General features: G+C 39.7%; 12 non-coding genes across 12 annotated transcripts; 5 read left to right on the top strand and 7 right to left on the bottom strand.

Annotated features, from left to right (window-relative positions):
* Positions 1-1,895: 1,895 nt before the first annotated feature.
* On the top strand, positions 1,896-2,101 carry LOC117395777 (small nucleolar RNA U3). Its single transcript, XR_004661422.2, has one exon. It is a non-coding gene; the product is annotated as a small nucleolar RNA U3 (small nucleolar RNA).
* Positions 2,102-2,818: 717 nt separating this feature from the next.
* On the bottom strand, positions 2,819-2,929 carry trnal-caa (transfer RNA leucine (anticodon CAA)). The gene is made up of 2 exons: positions 2,892-2,929; positions 2,819-2,864 (listed from the first exon to the last, which is right to left on the bottom strand). It is a non-coding gene; the product is annotated as a tRNA-Leu (tRNA).
* Positions 2,930-3,276: 347 nt separating this feature from the next.
* On the bottom strand, positions 3,277-3,349 carry trnak-cuu (transfer RNA lysine (anticodon CUU)). The gene has a single exon. It is a non-coding gene; the product is annotated as a tRNA-Lys (tRNA).
* Positions 3,350-5,489: 2,140 nt separating this feature from the next.
* Positions 5,490-5,695, top strand: LOC131728777 (small nucleolar RNA U3). The gene has a single exon (XR_009322834.1). It is a non-coding gene; the product is annotated as a small nucleolar RNA U3 (small nucleolar RNA).
* Positions 5,696-9,081: 3,386 nt separating this feature from the next.
* Positions 9,082-9,287, top strand: LOC117395733 (small nucleolar RNA U3). Its single transcript, XR_004543658.3, has one exon. It is a non-coding gene; the product is annotated as a small nucleolar RNA U3 (small nucleolar RNA).
* Positions 9,288-10,004: 717 nt separating this feature from the next.
* On the bottom strand, positions 10,005-10,115 carry trnal-caa (transfer RNA leucine (anticodon CAA)). The gene is made up of 2 exons: positions 10,078-10,115; positions 10,005-10,050 (listed from the first exon to the last, which is right to left on the bottom strand). It is a non-coding gene; the product is annotated as a tRNA-Leu (tRNA).
* A 347-nt stretch (positions 10,116-10,462) lies between these two features.
* On the bottom strand, positions 10,463-10,535 carry trnak-cuu (transfer RNA lysine (anticodon CUU)). Its single transcript has one exon. It is a non-coding gene; the product is annotated as a tRNA-Lys (tRNA).
* Positions 10,536-12,677: 2,142 nt separating this feature from the next.
* LOC131728776 (small nucleolar RNA U3) lies at positions 12,678-12,883 on the top strand. Its single transcript, XR_009322833.1, has one exon. It is a non-coding gene; the product is annotated as a small nucleolar RNA U3 (small nucleolar RNA).
* A 716-nt stretch (positions 12,884-13,599) lies between these two features.
* trnal-caa (transfer RNA leucine (anticodon CAA)) lies at positions 13,600-13,710 on the bottom strand. Its single transcript has 2 exons — positions 13,673-13,710; positions 13,600-13,645 (listed from the first exon to the last, which is right to left on the bottom strand). It is a non-coding gene; the product is annotated as a tRNA-Leu (tRNA).
* A 347-nt stretch (positions 13,711-14,057) lies between these two features.
* On the bottom strand, positions 14,058-14,130 carry trnak-cuu (transfer RNA lysine (anticodon CUU)). The gene has a single exon. It is a non-coding gene; the product is annotated as a tRNA-Lys (tRNA).
* A 2,143-nt stretch (positions 14,131-16,273) lies between these two features.
* LOC131728780 (small nucleolar RNA U3) lies at positions 16,274-16,477 on the top strand. Its single transcript, XR_009322837.1, has one exon. It is a non-coding gene; the product is annotated as a small nucleolar RNA U3 (small nucleolar RNA).
* Positions 16,478-17,193: 716 nt separating this feature from the next.
* trnal-caa (transfer RNA leucine (anticodon CAA)) lies at positions 17,194-17,304 on the bottom strand. The gene is made up of 2 exons: positions 17,267-17,304; positions 17,194-17,239 (listed from the first exon to the last, which is right to left on the bottom strand). It is a non-coding gene; the product is annotated as a tRNA-Leu (tRNA).
* Positions 17,305-17,326: the final 22 nt, after the last annotated feature.

Raw genomic sequence — 17,326 nt, 5'->3', positions numbered from 1 at the left:
AGATTAAAAGTGTTCCAGCAGCAGGTAAATGTCCCCACACCTTTTGGTTCTGTTTACTTATGCTACACCGCTGCTAAACCTGAACGTTGCTGCTAATTATCTTAACTAAACTTGTATTGTTGTTGAATTGCTCTAATATAGTTAATCCTGTAATGTTGCAGCTAACGTTCCCTAATACTGTTAAAACTTGTGTGTATTAACAATCTGGCTTTTGTTGTTGAACCCTTGCTGGGAAGAGCTGTTTCCAATCACCTAGCACTCTTAAAGAGAAGTGTAATCGCTGCTATATATTGGTCTAATACCCCATGCTTTTAAAATATGGCTATTGGCTGGCTTTATTCAATTTCCCCTCCTTGTTTTTAGTACAACTTTAATATATTTTATTGTTAGTTATTTGAACTGATTTATGTGAATCATGGATCATTGTAATAAAGCTTTGTGAATTGTTATTCTGCCTTTGTCATTCTGTTGTCATTCCTATTTCAAACCTTTTAATTAATTTTTAGTAGTGTCGGTATTAGGACTCTCACTGGGTGTCACTGGGTGTGGCTGCTACAATCCCATATAGAATGCGACAAAACAGGTCGCCCTCCTTCATATAAACAGAAAAAGAATAAGTACACACACACACGAGTTGATTTACTGCAGCGTCAGACATCGGAGGTTCAGCAGTGTACTGCAATGTTGTAAAAAGACGTGTCTAATTCAGGATGGTTGAGCTAGCTTTGGCGCTGCATTCAGATCACAGTTACCCTGGAAGCGTGGGTTCGAATTCCATTTCTGACAGCTCTGTTTGTTCATTAACCAGTCAGCCACGGCTACATGCTCTCACGGTTTTCCGTGAAAACAGCCGTATTATTGTCAAAAGAAGCAAACGACACCCGCAGTAATGCTGCAAATGGCAGTATAGGCTAAATAATGAACCCAAGTCAAATGCCTTTGTTGAAACTCTATCAGATTTGTACAAGTCAAGCACACGTGGGAAATAATAATACCATATCCTTTCTGCCAACGTTCATAATAATGAATACATCCTTATTTCAAAATACGTAGCTATTTAACTGATCTTTTCAAAACACCCATACACAAAAGCCTTATTTCTACTGAAAAACTAACTTGCTTCATGGCTGCTGCTACAGCACTCGGGCACGTTGTGCCTAGCGTTAGCGGACATAGGAGATAAGAAGACCTACAAAATATCACGCGCTGCAGTTTTTCAGTCCGGGGATTATTACAAATTAGCAGACTGTGCATTAAAATACACATGCAGGGTGGGCGTCTCTGTTACAAAGAATTGTCACACTTTGTATTTATCTCCATAATGCGCCGGGACAAAATACGCAGATACTTTAAAATTATTTGGAGAATGCGGGCATCGATCCCGCTACTTCTCGAATGCTAAGCGAGCCCTCTACCATTTGAGCTAATTCCCCTTTAATGGTGCCAGGGATTCTCATAGGCTTCATCGCAGCTTGATACGAGCAAATCAGATTGTCAGTTGTTTTTTTTATTTTTATTTTGGCAATGTAGTCTGTGATTGCAAATTTTAAAAAAATAATTTAATTAACTAAATAGCAAATATTTCGACTAGAGGTATGTTTTCAATTTCTTCAAAAAGTAGTCTCAGCTCGTTTATTCAGTCGCTTAGAAATCCACAATCTGTGTCCCGATGCAGCAGCGCTGTGTGCTGTGGCTCGAGCTTGTTTGACGAGGCAGACAATGCAAAAATGCCAATACTTGCTTTTGTATCACGCGACAAACTTAAGGTATGCTTTAACGGCTTGGCTGTCTCGAGTTAGTTTGTATTGTTAATGTAACACCTCGTTGTTGCCCAGTCATTGTTTCATATGAAGTAGAGCTTGCCAGTTGGGGGCGACGGTCTGCTAATAAAAGTTAAGACTATATTTGCAAGGATCATTTCTAGAATGAAACACGTTTTGAAGGGATTGGTCTCGGTATCCACCAGGAGGAGTGGCAGTGTTTTCTTCTGAGCACCGAGCTGACAATGAGTGTTGTTATCGGGAACCTACTCGCTGCAAGGAATGACCACTTCAATCTTCAGTCGGGGGTTGCTGAAGGAAGGGGACACATTTTGAGTGTGTATCTCATTCCGGTAGAAACGTAGAAAAAAGAAACCATCAAGCCCAACAATTGTTCAGTTGTTTAAATCAATAACCACATTTAAATTGATCATTGCTAATGTCAAAACAATTTAAGAACACTTTAAATAGGGCTTGACTAATATAAAAATATAGCAATGTCTTTTGCACTACGCAGGACTAGATTGAGTTTAAAATAGACATTACATCTGAAAATAACTTGTGCTTACCCCCACTTACAAGGAAGCTGTCAACCTTTGTATTCGTCCTCATAACGTGTTAGAAAATGTAAACAGCAGTTGGAGAATACCGAAGTCGATCATCCTAGCATGTTAAACGAGGGCATTTCTCATGTAAGCCACTTCCACTAATAGATCGTTTATACTGTTCTCAATGGTCCGCATCCCAGCCTGAGACCACGATCCAGTGGCAGTCGGAGATGTTTTTCAAAGTAATATGTTATTTGAAATATTAAAACAATCTTTAGTTAAATAACACATGTTTCTACACAAAATATTTTTCAGTGACTTCGACAAGTAGCCAGTTTACAACAAAAATGCAATCTGTGTTAGGAACGCTATTTTAGTCCGATTTAAAATGGAAATGAAAATGGTATTGAGTGCTGACAAGAGTTTGGTATCAGCTGTTGATTTCCTTGAAACAATCTTTTATAGTAAAATGAACAAATTGATTCATTTAAAAAATAAGTAAAAGTGAACTGTCAGAAGTGGTATTTGAACCCACGCCTCCATTCGGAAACCAGAACACACAATTCTTTGGAAAGACAGCGTCCTTGAGTCTGGCGCCTTAGACCACTCGGCCATTCTGACAAGCTGCGTTTGCTTTAGTAGAAAACCGCATTATTTCATTTCAGCACAGACTAGGGTTGTCTATTGTATCAAGGCCCGATTGGGTTTATTACGCACATACTAACTTGCTCCATGAATGATGTAATGACAAGTGTAAAAAAAGAATCAGATTGAAGCCAACCCACGAAAGTAAGATTCTTTATTTCAATATCGGTATAGCTTTAAAGGATGCACGCATTTTACAATAGCAATTGCTATATGACAATGACCAATAAGTAATTGTGTTGCAATACTTTATACAATGTGAACAGAATCAGACATTGCTCCGTTGCCTCGAAGAAACATCTACAATTTGTATTTAAAAAGGACGCCCAACGTGGGGCTCGAACCCACGACCCTGAGATTAAGAGTCTCATGCTCTACCGACTGAGCTAGCCGGGCTGTTGGGAGAAAGTTTCTTTCTTTGAGGCGGGGTGAGAGAGGAAGTACCGACAGGTGCGTGGGACCTGAGATTCGGTGTGCTGCTGCTGTAGATGAGTGTTCTGGAGACGCGCTGTGTCTGTGTCTGCGGTGTTACAGCCGTGTGAGTATATTCCAAAAGTAAAGTGTTGGATAATTCGAGAGCTAGTCTGTTGAATAAAGCTCTGAGACGTGTGGTTAAATCCCGGTCTCATCAATTTTGTTTTGTTAGATTAAAAGTGTTCCAGCAGCAGGTAAATGTCCCCACACCTTTTGGTTCTGTTTACTTATGCTACACCGCTGCTAAACCTGAACGTTGCTGCTAATTATCTTAACTAAACTTGTATTGTTGTTGAATTGCTCTAAAATAGTTAAACCTGTAATGTTGCAGCTAACGTTCCATAATACTGTTAAAACTTGTGTGTATTAACAATCTGGTTTTTGTTGTTGTACCCTTGCTGCGAAGAGCTGTTTCCAATCACCTAGCACTCTTAAAGAGAAGTGTAATCGCTGCTATATGTTGGTCTAATACCCCATGCTTTTAAAATGTGGCTATTGGCTGGCTTTATTCAATTTCCCCTCCTTGTTTTTAGTACAACTTTAATACATTGTATTGTTAGTTATTTGAACTGATTTATGTGACTCATGGATCATTGTAATAAAGCTTTGTGAATTGTTATTCTGCCTTTGTCATTCTGTTGTCATTCCTATTCCAAACCATTTAATTATTTTTTAGTAGTGTCGGTATTAGGACTCTCACTGGGTGTCACTGGGTGTGGCTGCTACAATCCCATATAGAATGCGACAAAACAGGTCGCCCTCCTTCATATAAACAGAAAAAGAATAAGTACACACACACACGAGTTGATTTACTGCAGCGTCAGACATCGGAGGTTCAGCAGTGTACTGCAATGTTGTGAAAAGACGTGTCTAATTCAGGATGGTTGAGCGAGCTATGGCGCTGCGTTCAGATCACAGTTACCCTGGAAGCGTGGGTTCGAATTCCATTTCTGACAGCTCTGTTTGTTCATTAACCAGTCAGCCACGGCTACATGCTCTCACGGTTTTCCGTGAAAACAGCCGTATTATTGTCAAAAGAAGCAAACGACACCCGCAGTAATGCTGCAGATGGCAGTATAGGCTAAATAATGAACCCAAGTCAAATGCCTTTGTTGAAACTCTATCAGATTTGTACGTGTCAAGCACACGTGGGAAATAATAATACCATATCCTTTCTGCCAACGTTCATAATAATGAATACATCCTTATTTCAAAATACGTAGCTATTTAACTGATCTTTTCAAAACACCCATACACAAAAGCCTTATTTCTACTGAAAAACTAACTTGCTTCATGGCTGCTGCTACAGCACTCGGGCACGTTGTGCCTAGCGTTAGCAGACATAGGAGATAAGAAGACCTACAAAATATCACGCGCTGCAGTTTTTCAGTCTGGGGATTATTACAAATTAGCAGACTGTGCATTAAAATACACATGCATGGTGGGCGTCTCTGTTACAAAGAATTGTCACACTTTGTATTTATCTCCATAATGCGCCGGGACAAAATACGCAGATACTTTAAAATTATTTGGAGAATGCGGGCATCGATCCCGCTACTTCTCGCATGCTAAGCGAGCGCTCTACCATTTGAGCTAATTCCCCTTTAATGGTGCCAGGGATTCTCATAGGCTTCATCGCAGCTTGATACGAGCAAATCAGATTGTCAGTTGTTTTTTATTTTTATTTTGGCAATGTAGTCTGTGATTGCAAATTTAAAAAAATAATTTAATTAACTAAATAGCAAGTATTTCGACTAGAGGTATGTTTTCAATTTCTTTAAAAAGTAGTCTCAGCTCGTTTATTCAGTCGCTTAGAAATCCACAATCTGTGTCCCGATGCAGCAGCGCTGTGTGCTGTGGCTCGAGCTTGTTTGACGAGGCAGACGATGCAAAAATGCCAATACTTGCTTTTGTATCACACGACAAACTTAAGGTATGCTTTAACGGCTTGGCTGTCTCGAGTTAGTTTGTATTGTTAATGTAACACCTCGTTGTTGCCCAGTCATTGTTTCATATGAAGTAGAGCTTGCCAGTTGGGGGCGACGGTCTGCTAATAAAAGTTAAGACTATATTTGCAAGGATCATTTCTAGAATGAAACACGTTTTGAAGGGATTGGTCTCGGTATCCACCAGGAGGAGTGGCAGTGTTTTCTTCTGAGCACCGAGCTGACAATGAGTGTTGTTATCGGGAACCTACTCGCTGCAAGGAATGACCACTTCAATCTTCAGTCGGGGGTTGCTGAAGGAAGGGGACACATTTTGAGTGTGTATCTCATTCCGGTAGAAACGTAGAAAAATGAAACCATCAAGCCCACAATTGTTCAGTTGTTTAAATCAATAACCACATTTAAATTGATCATTGCTAATGTCAAAACAATTTAAGAACACTTTAAATAGGGCTTGACTAATATAAAAATATAGCAATGTCTTTTGCACTACGCAGGACTAGATTGAGTTTAAAATAGACATTACATCTGAAAATAACTTGTGCTTACCCCCACTTACAAGGAAGCTGTCAACCTTTGTATTCGTCCTCATAACGTGTTAGAAAATGTAAACAGCAGTTGGAGAATACCGAAGTCGATCATCCTAGCATGTTAAACGAGGGCATTTCTCATGTAAGCTACTTCCACTAATAGATCGTTTATACTGTTCTCAATGGTCCGCATCCCAGCCTGAGACCACGATCCAGTGGCAGTCGGAGATGTTTTTCAAAGTAATATGTTATTTGAAATATTAAAACAATCTTTAGTTAAATAACACATGTTTCTACACAAAATATTTTTCAGTGACTTCGACAAGTAGCCAGTTTACAACAAAAATGCAATCTGTGTTAGGAACGCTATTTTAGTCCGATTTAAAATGGAAATGAAAATGGTATTGAGTGCTGACAAGAGTTTGGTATCAGCTGTTGATTTCTTTGAAACAATCTTTTATAGTAAAATGAACAAATTGATTCATTTAAAAAATAAGTAAAAGTGAACTGTCAGAAGTGGTATTTGAACCCACGCCTCCATTCGGAAACCAGAACACACAATTCTTTGGAAAGACAGCGTCCTTGAGTCTGGCGCCTTAGACCACTCGGCCATTCGGACAAGCTGCGTTTGCTTTAGTAGAAAACCGCATTATTTCATTTCAGCACAGACTAGGGTTGTCTATTGTATCAAGGCCCGATTGGGTTTATTACGCACATACTAACTTGCTCCATGAATGATGTAATGACAAGTGTAAAAAAAGAATCAGATTGAAGCCAACCCACGAAAGTAAGATTCTTTATTTCAATATCGGTATAGCTTTAAAGGATGCACGCATTTTACAATAGCAATTGCTATATGACAATGACCAATAAGTAATTGTGTTGCAATACTTTATACAATGTGAACAGAATCAGACATTGCTCCGTTGCCTCGAAGAAACATCTACAATTTGTATTTAAAAAGGACGCCCAACGTGGGGCTCGAACCCACGACCCTGAGATTAAGAGTCTCATGCTCTATTGACTGAGCTAGCCGGGCTGTCGGGAGAAAGTTTCTTTCTTTGAGGCGGGGTGAGAGAGGAAGTACCGACAGGTGCGTGGGACCTGAGATTCGGTGTGCTGCTGCTGTAGATGAGTGTTCTGGAGACGCGCTGTGTCTGTGTCTGCGGTGTTACAGCCGTGTGAGTATATTCCAAAAGTAAAGTGTTGGATAATTCGAGAGCTAGTCTGTTGAATAAAGCTCTGAGACGTGTGGTTAAATCCCGGTCTCATCAATTTTGTTTTGTTAGATTAAAAGTGTTCCAGCAGCAGGTAAATGTCCCCACACCTTTTGGTTCTGTTTACTTATGCTACACCGCTGCTAAACCTGAACGTTGCTGCTAATTATCTTAACTAAACTTGTATTGTTGTTGAATTGCTCTAATATAGTTAAACCTGTAATGTTGCAGCTAACGTTCCATAATACTGTTAAAACTTGTGTGTATTAACAATCTGGCTTTTGTTGTTGTACCCTTGCTGCGAAGAGCTGTTTCCAATCACCTAGCACTCTTAAAGAGAAGTGTAATCGCTGCTATATGTTGGTCTAATACCCCATGCTTTTAAAATGTGGCTATTGGCTGGCTTTATTCAATTTCCCCTCCTTGTTTTTAGTACAACTTTAATACATTGTATTGTTAGTTATTTGAACTGATTTATGTGACTCATGGATCATTGTAATAAAGCTTTGTGAATTGTTATTCTGCCTTTTGTCATTCTGTTGTCATTCCTATTCCAAACCTTTTAATTATTTTTTAGTAGTGTCGGTATTAGGACTCTCACTGGGTGTCACTGGGTGTGGCTGCTACAATCCCATATAGAATGCGACAAAACAGGTCGCCCTCCTTCATATAAACAGAAAAAGAATAAGTACACACACACACGAGTTGATTTACTGCAGCGTCAGACATCGGAGGTTCAGCAGTGTACTGCAATGTTGTGAAAAGACGTGTCTAATTCAGGATGGTTGAGCGAGCTATGGCGCTGCGTTCAGATCACAGTTACCCTGGAAGCGTGGCTTCGAATTCCATTTCTGACAGCTCTGTTTGTTCATTAACCACTCAGCCACGGCTACATGCTCTCACGGTTTTCCGTGAAAACAGCCGTATTATTGTCAAAAGAAGCAAACGACACCCGCAGTAATGCTGCAGATGGCAGTATAGGCTAAATAATGAACCCAAGTCAAATGCCTTTGTTGAAACTCTATCAGATTTGTACGTGTCAAGCACACGTGGGAAATAATAATACCATATCCTTTCTGCCAACGTTCATAATAATGAATACATCCTTATTTCAAAATACGTAGCTATTTAACTGATCTTTTCAAACACCCATACACAAAAGCCTTATTTCTACTGAAAAACTAACTTGCTTCATGGCTGCTGCTACAGCACTCGGGCACGTTGTGCCTGTCGTTAGCAGACATAGGAGATAAGAAGACCTACAAAATATCACGCGCTGCAGTTTTTCAGTCTGGGGATTATTACAAATTAGCAGACTGTGCATTAAAATACACATGCATGGTGGGCGTCTCTGTTACAAAGAATTGTCACACTTTGCATTTATCTCCATAATGCGCCGGGACAAAATACGCAGATCTTTAAAATTATTTGGAGAATGCGGGCATCGATCCCGCTACTTCTCGCATGCTAAGCGAGCGCTCTACCATTTGAGCTAATTCCCCTTTAATGGTGCCAGGGATTCTCATAGGCTTCATCGCAGCTTGATACGAGCAAATCAGATTGTCAGTTGTTTTTTATTTTTATTTTGGCAATGTAGTCTGTGATTGCAAATTTAAAAAAATAATTTAATTAACTAAATAGCAAGTATTTCGAATAGAGGTATGTTTTCAATTTCTTTAAAAAGTAGTCTCAGCTCGTTTATTCAGTCGCTTAGAAATCCACAATCTGTGTCCCGATGCAGCAGCGCTGTGTGCTGTGGCTCGAGCTTGTTTGACGAGGCAGACGATGCAAAAATGCCAATACTTGCTTTTGTATCACGCGACAAACTTAAGGTATGCTTTAACGGCTTGGCTGTCTCGAGTTAGTTTGTATTGTTAATGTAACACCTCGTTGTTGCCCAGTCATTGTTTCATATGAAGTAGAGCTTGCCAGTTGGGGGCGACGGTCTGCTAATAAAAGTTAAGACTATATTTGCAAGGATCATTTCTAGAATGAAACACGTTTTGAAGGGATTGGTCTCGGTATCCACCAGGAGGAGTGGCAGTGTTTTCTTCTGAGCACCGAGCTGACAATGAGTGTTGTTATCGGGAACCTACTCGCTGCAAGGAATGACCACTTCAATCTTCAGTCGGGGGTTGCTGAAGGAAGGGGACACATTTTGAGTGTGTATCTCATTCCGGTAGAAACGTAGAAAAAAGAAACCATCAAGCCCAACAATTGTTCAGTTGTTTAAATCAATAACCACATTTAAATTGATCATTGCTAATGTCAAAACAATTTAAGAACACTTTAAATAGGGCTTGACTAATATAAAAATATAGCAATGTCTTTTGCACTACGCAGGACTAGATTGAGTTTAAAATAGACATTACATCTGAAAATAACTTGTGCTTACCCCCACTTACAAGGAAGCTGTCAACCTTTGTATTCGTCCTCATAACGTGTTAGAAAATGTAAACAGCAGTTGGAGAATACCGAAGTCGATCATCCTAGCATGTTAAACGAGGGCATTTCTCATGTAAGCCACTTCCACTAATAGATCGTTTATACTGTTCTCAATGGTCCGCATCCCAGCCTGAGACCACGATCCAGTGGCAGTCGGAGATGTTTTTCAAAGTAATATGTTATTTGAAATATTAAAACAATCTTTAGTTAAATAACACATGTTTCTACACAAAATATTTTTCAGTGACTTCGACAAGTAGCCAGTTTACAACAAAAATGCAATCTGTGTTAGGAACGCTATTTTAGTCCGATTTAAAATGGAAATGAAAATGGTATTGAGTGCTGACAAGAGTTTGGTATCAGCTGTTGATTTCCTTGAAACAATCTTTTATAGTAAAATGAACAAATTGATTCATTTAAAAAATAAGTAAAAGTGAACTGTCAGAAGTGGTATTTGAACCCACGCCTCCATTCGGAAACCAGAACACACAATTCTTTGGAAAGACAGCGTCCTTGAGTCTGGCGCCTTAGACCACTCGGCCATTCTGACAAGCTGCGTTTGCTTTAGTAGAAAACCGCATTATTTCATTTCAGCACAGACTAGGGTTGTCTATTGTATCAAGGCCCGATTGGGTTTATTACGCACATACTAACTTGCTCCATGAATGATGTAATGACAAGTGTAAAAAAAGAATCAGATTGAAGCCAACCCACGAAAGTAAGATTCTTTATTTCAATATCGGTATAGCTTTAAAGGATGCACGCATTTTACAATAGCAATTGCTATATGACAATGACCAATAAGTAATTGTGTTGCAATACTTTATACAATGTGAACAGAATCAGACATTGCTCCGTTGCCTCGAAGAAACATCTACAATTTGTATTTAAAAAGGACGCCCAACGTGGGGCTCGAACCCACGACCCTGAGATTAAGAGTCTCATGCTCTACCGACTGAGCTAGCCGGGCTGTCGGGAGAAAGTTTCTTTCTTTGAGGCGGGGTGAGAGAGGAAGTACCGACAGGTGCGTGGGACCTGAGATTCGGTGTGCTGCTGCTGTAGATGAGTGTTCTGGAGACGCGCTGTGTCTGTGTCTGCGGTGTTACAGCCGTGTGAGTATATTCCAAAAGTAAAGTGTTGGATAATTCGAGAGCTAGTCTGTTGAATAAAGCTCTGAGACGTGTGGTTAAATCCCGGTCTCATCAATTTTATTTTGTTAGATTAAAAGTGTTCCAGCAGCAGGTAAATGTCCCCACACCTTTTGGTTCTGTTTACTTATGCTACACCGCTGCTAAACCTGAACGTTGCTGCTAATTATCTTAACTAAACTTGTATTGTTGTTGAATTGCTCTAATATAGTTAAACCTGTAATGTTGCAGCTAACGTTCCATAATACTGTTAAAACTTGTGTGTATTAACAATCTGGCTTTTGTTGTTGTACCCTTAATGCGAAGAGCTGTTTCCAATCACCTAGCACTCTTAAAGAGAAGTGTAATCGCTGCTATATGTTGGTCTAATACCCCATGCTTTTAAAATGTGGCTATTGGCTGGCTTTATTCAATTTCCCCTCCTTGTTTTTAGTACAACTTTAATACATTGTATTGTTAGTTATTTGAACTGATTTATGTGACTCATGGATCATTGTAATAAAGCTTTGTGAATTGTTATTCTGCCTTTGTCATTCTGTTGTCATTCCTATTCCAAACCTTTTAATTATTTTTTAGTAGTGTCGGTATTAGGACTCTCACTGGGTGTCACTGGGTGTGGCTGCTACAATCCCATATAGAATGCGACAAAACAGGTCGCCCTCCTTCATATAAACAGAAAAAGAATAAGTACACACACACACACGAGTTGATTTACTGCAGCGTCAGACATCGGAGGTTCAGCAGTGTACTGCAATGTTGTGAAAAGACGTGTCTAATTCAGGATGGTTGAGCGAGCTATGGCGCTGCGTTCAGATCACAGTTACCCTGGAAGCGTGGGTTCGAATTCCATTTCTGACAGCTCTGTTTGTTCATTAACCACTCAGCCACGGCTACATGCTCTCACGGTTTTCCGTGAAAACAGCCGTATTATTGTCAAAAGAAGCAAACGACACCCGCAGTAATGCTGCAGATGGCAGTATAGGCTAAATAATGAACCCAAGTCAAATGCCTTTGTTGAAACTCTATCAGATTTGTACGTGTCAAGCACACGTGGGAAATAATAATACCATATCCTTTCTGCCAACGTTCATAATAATGAATACATCCTTATTTCAAAATACGTAGCTATTTAACTGATCTTTTCAAAACACCCATACACAAAAGCCTTATTTCTACTGAAAAACTAACTTGCTTCATGGCTGCTGCTACAGCACTCGGGCACGTTGTGCCTAGCGTTAGCAGACATAGGAGATAAGAAGACCTACAAAATATCACGCGCTGCAGTTTTTCAGTCTGGGGATTATTACAAATTAGCAGACTGTGCATTAAAATACACATGCATGGTGGGCGTCTCTGTTACAAAGAATTGTCACACTTTGTATTTATCTCCATAATGCGCCGGGACAAAATACGCAGATACTTTAAAATTATTTGGAGAATGCGGGCATCGATCCCGCTACTTCTCGCATGCTAAGCGAGCGCTCTACCATTTGAGCTAATTCCCCTTTAATGGTGCCAGGGATTCTCATAGGCTTCATCGCAGCTTGATACGAGCAAATCAGATTGTCAGTTGTTTTTTATTTTTATTTTGGCAATGTAGTCTGTGATTGCAAATTTAAAAAAATAATTTAATTAACTAAATAGCAAGTATTTCGACTAGAGGTATGTTTTCAATTTCTTTAAAAAGTAGTCTCAGCTCGTTTATTCAGTCGCTTAGAAATCCACAATCTGTGTCCCGATGCAGCAGCGCTGTGTGCTGTGGCTCGAGCTTGTTTGACGAGGCAGACGATGCAAAAATGCCAATACTTGCTTTTGTATCACACGACAAACTTAAGGTATGCTTTAACGGCTTGGCTGTCTCGAGTTAGTTTGTATTGTTAATGTAACACCTCGTTGTTGCCCAGTCATTGTTTCATATGAAGTAGAGCTTGCCAGTTGGGGGCGACGGTCTGCTAATAAAAGTTAAGACTATATTTGCAAGGATCATTTCTAGAATGAAACACGTTTTGAAGGGATTGGTCTCGGTATCCACCAGGAGGAGTGGCAGTGTTTTCTTCTGAGCACCGAGCTGACAATGAGTGTTGTTATCGGGAACCTACTCGCTGCAAGGAATGACCACTTCAATCTTCAGTCGGGGGTTGCTGAAGGAAGGGGACACATTTTGAGTGTGTATCTCATTCCGGTAGAAACGTAGAAAAATGAAACCATCAAGCCCACAATTGTTCAGTTGTTTAAATCAATAACCACATTTAAATTGATCATTGCTAATGTCAAAACAATTTAAGAACACTTTAAATAGGGCTTGACTAATATAAAAATATAGCAATGTCTTTTGCACTACGCAGGACTAGATTGAGTTTAAAATAGACATTACATCTGAAAATAACTTGTGCTTACCCCCACTTACAAGGAAGCTGTCAACCTTTGTATTCGTCCTCATAACGTGTTAGAAAATGTAAACAGCAGTTGGAGAATACCGAAGTCGATCATCCTAGCATGTTAAACGAGGGCATTTCTCATGTAAGCTACTTCCACTAATAGATCGTTTATACTGTTCTCAATGGTCCGCATCCCAGCCTGAGACCACGATCCAGTGGCAGTCGGAGATGTTTTTCAAAGTAATATGTTATTTGAAATATTAAAACAATCTTTAGTTAAATAACACATGTTTCTACACAAAATATTTTTCAGTGACTTCGACAAGTAGCCAGTTTACAACAAAAATGCAATCTGTGTTAGGAACGCTATTTTAGTCCGATTTAAAATGGAAATGAAAATGGTATTGAGTGCTGACAAGAGTTTGGTATCAGCTGTTGATTTCCTTGAAACAATCTTTTATAGTAAAATGAACAAATTGATTCATTTAAAAAATAAGTAAAAGTGAACTGTCAGAAGTGGGATTTGAACCCACGCCTCCATTCGGAGACCAGAACACACAATTCTTTGGAAAGACAGCGTCCTTGAGTCTGGCGCCTTAGACCACTCGGCCATTCGGACAAGCTGCGTTTGCTTTAGTAGAAAACCGCATTATTTCATTTCAGCACAGACTAGGGTTGTCTATTGTATCAAGGCCCGATTGGGTTTATTACGCACATACTAACTTGCTCCATGAATGATGTAATGACAAGTGTAAAAAAAGAATTAGATTGAAGCCAACCCACGAAAGTAAGATTCTTTATTTCAATATCGGTATAGCTTTAAAGGATGCACGCATTTTACAATAGCAATTGCTATATGACAATGACCAATAAGTAATTGTGTTGCAATACTTTATACAATGTGAACAGAATCAGACATTGCTCCGTTGCCTCGAAGAAACATCTACAATTTGTATTTAAAAAGGACGCCCAACGTGGGGCGCGAACCCACGACCCTGAGATTAAGAGTCTCATGCTCTACCGACTGAGCTAGCCGGGCTGTCGGGAGAAAGTTTCTTTCTTTGAGGCGGGGTGAGAGAGGAAGTACCGACAGGTGCGTGGGACCTGAGATTCGGTGTGCTGCTGCTGTAGATGAGTGTTCTGGAGACGCGCTGTGTCTGTGTCTGCGGTGTTACAGCCGTGTGAGTATATTCCAAAAGTAAAGTGTTGGATAATTCGAGAGCTAGTCTGTTGAATAAAGCTCTGAGACGTGTGGTTAAATCCCGGTCTCATCAATTTTGTTTTGTTAGATTAAAAGTGTTCCAGCAGCAGGTAAATGTCCCCACACCTTTTGGTTCTGTTTACTTATGCTACACCGCTGCTAAACCTGAACGTTGCTGCTAATTATCTTAACTAAACTTGTATTGTTGTTGAATTGCTCTAATATAGTTAAACCTGTAATGTTGCAGCTAACGTTCCCTAATACTGTTAAAACTTGTGTGTATTAACAATCTGGCTTTTGTTGTTGTACCCTTGCTGCGAAGAGCTGTTTCCAATCACCTAGCACTCTTAAAGAGAAGTGTAATCGCTGCTATATGTTGGTCTAATACCCCATGCTTTTAAAATGTGGCTATTGGCTGGCTTTATTCAATTTCCCCTCCTTGTTTTTAGTACAACTTTAATACATTGTATTGTTAGTTATTTGAACTGATTTATGTGACTCATGGATCATTGTAATAAAGCTTTGTGAATTGTTATTCTGCCTTTGTCATTCTGTTGTCATTCCTATTCCAAACCTTTTAATTAATTTTTAGTAGTGTCGGTATTAGGACTCTCACTGGGTGTCACTGGGTGTGGCTGCTACAATCCCATATAGAATGCGACAAAACAGGTCGCCCTCCTTCATATAAACAGAAAAAGAATAAGGACACACACACACACGAGTTGATTTACTGCAGCGTCAGACATCGGAGGTTCAGCAGTGTACTGCAATGTTGTGAAAAGACGTGTCTAATTCAGGATGGTTGAGCGAGCTATGGCGCTGCGTTCAGATCACAGTTACCCTGGAAGCGTGGCTTCGAATTCCATTTCTGACAGCTCTGTTTGTTCATTAACCACTCAGCCACGGCTACATGCTCTCACGGTTTTCCGTGAAAACAGCCGTATTATTGTCAAAAGAAGCAAACGACACCCGCAGTAATGCTGCAGATGGCAGTATAGGCTAAATAATGAACCCAAGTCAAATGCCTTTGTTGAAACTCTATCAGATTTGTACAAGTCAAGCACACGTGGGAAATAATAATACCATATTCTTTCTGCCAACGTTCATAATAATGAATACATCCTTATTTCAAAATACGTAGCTATTTAACTGATCTTTTCAAAACACCCATACACAAAAGCCTTATTTCTACTGAAAAACTAACTTGCTTCATGGCTGCTGCTACAGCACTCGGGCACGTTGTGCCTAGCGTTAGCGGACATAGGAGATAAGAAGACCTACAAAATATCACGTGCTGCAGTTTTTCAGTCCGGGGATTATTACAAATTAGCAGACTGTGCATTAAAATACACATGCATGGTGGGCGTCTCTGTTACAAAGAATTGTCACACTTTGTATTTATCTCCATAATGCGCGGGACAAAATACGCAGATACTTTAAAATTATTTGGAGAATGCGGGCATCGATCCCGCTACTTCTCGCATGCTAAGTGAGCGCTCTACCATTTGAGCTAATTCCCCTTTAATGGTGCCAGGGATTCTCATAGGCCTCATCGCAGCTTGATACGAGCAAATCAGATTGTCAGTTGTTTTTTTTATTTTTATTTTGGCAATGTAGTCTGTGATTGCAAATTTAAAAAAATAATTTAATTAACTAAATAGCAAGTATTTCGACTAGAGGTATGTTTTCAATTTCTTTAAAAAGTAGTCTCAGCTCGTTTATTCAGTCGCTTAGAAATCCACAATCTGTGTCCCGATGCAGCAGCGCTGTGTGCTGTGGCTCGAGCTTGTTTGAGGAGGCAGATAATGCAAAAATGCCAATACTTGCTTTTGTATCACGCGACAAACTTAAGGTATGTTTTAACGGCTTGGCTGTCTTGGGTTAGTTTGTATTCTTAATGTAACACCTCGTTGTTGCCCAGTCATTGTTTCATATGAAGTAGAGCTTGCCAGTTGGGGGCGACGGTCTGCTAATAAAAGTTAAGACTATATTTGCAAGGATCATTTCTAGAATGAAACACGTTTTGAAGGGATTGGTCTCGGTATCCACCAGGAGGAGTGGCAGTGTTTTCTTCTGAGCACCGAGCTGACAATGAGTGTTGTTATCGGGAAAACAAGCTGCAAGGAATGACCACTTCAATCTTCAGTCGGGGGTTGCTGAAGGAAGGGGACACATTTTGAGTGTGTATCTCATTCCGGTAGAAACGTAGAAAAAAGAAACCATCAAGCCCACAATTGTTCAGTTGTTTAAATCAATAACCACATTTAAATTGATCATTGCTAATGTCGAAACAATTTAAGAACACTTTAAATAGGGCTTGACTAATACAAAAATATAGCAATGTCTTTTGCACTACGCAGGACTAGATTGAGTTTAAAATAGACATTACATCTGAAAATAACTTGTGCTTACCCCCACTTACAAGGAAGCTGTCAACCTTTGTATTCGTCCTCATAACGTGTTAGAAAATGTAAACAGCAGTTGGAGAATACCGAAGAAGATCATCCTAGCATGTTAAACGAGGGCATTTCTCATGTAAGCTACTTCCACTAATAGATCGTTTATACTGTTCTCAATGGTCCGCATCCCAGCCTGAGACCACGATCCAGTGGCAGTCGGAGATGTTTTTCAAAGTAATATGTTATTTGAAATATTAAAACAATCTTTAGTTAAATAACACATGTTTCTACACAAAATATTTTTCAGTGACTTCGACAAGTAGCCAGTTTACAACAAAAATGCAATCTGTGTTAGGAACGCTATTTTAGTCCGATTTAAAATGGAAATGAAAATGGTATTGAGTGCTGACAAGAGTTTGGTATCAGCTGTTGATTTCCTTGAAACAATCTTTTATAGTAAAATGAACAAATTGATTCATTTAAAAAATAAGTAAAAGTGAACTGTCAGAAGTGGGATTTGAACCCACGACTCCATTCGGAGACCAGAACACACAATTCTTTGGAAAGACAGCGTCCTTGAGTCTGGCGCCTTCGACCACTCGGCCATTCTGACAAGCTGCTTTTGTTTTAGTAGA

Source organism: Acipenser ruthenus, unplaced genomic scaffold (assembly GCF_902713425.1).
Source record: "Acipenser ruthenus unplaced genomic scaffold, fAciRut3.2 maternal haplotype, whole genome shotgun sequence".
NCBI classification, from domain to species: Eukaryota; Metazoa; Chordata; class Actinopteri; order Acipenseriformes; family Acipenseridae; genus Acipenser; species Acipenser ruthenus.
This window is presented reverse-complemented; position numbering and strand designations above follow the sequence as displayed.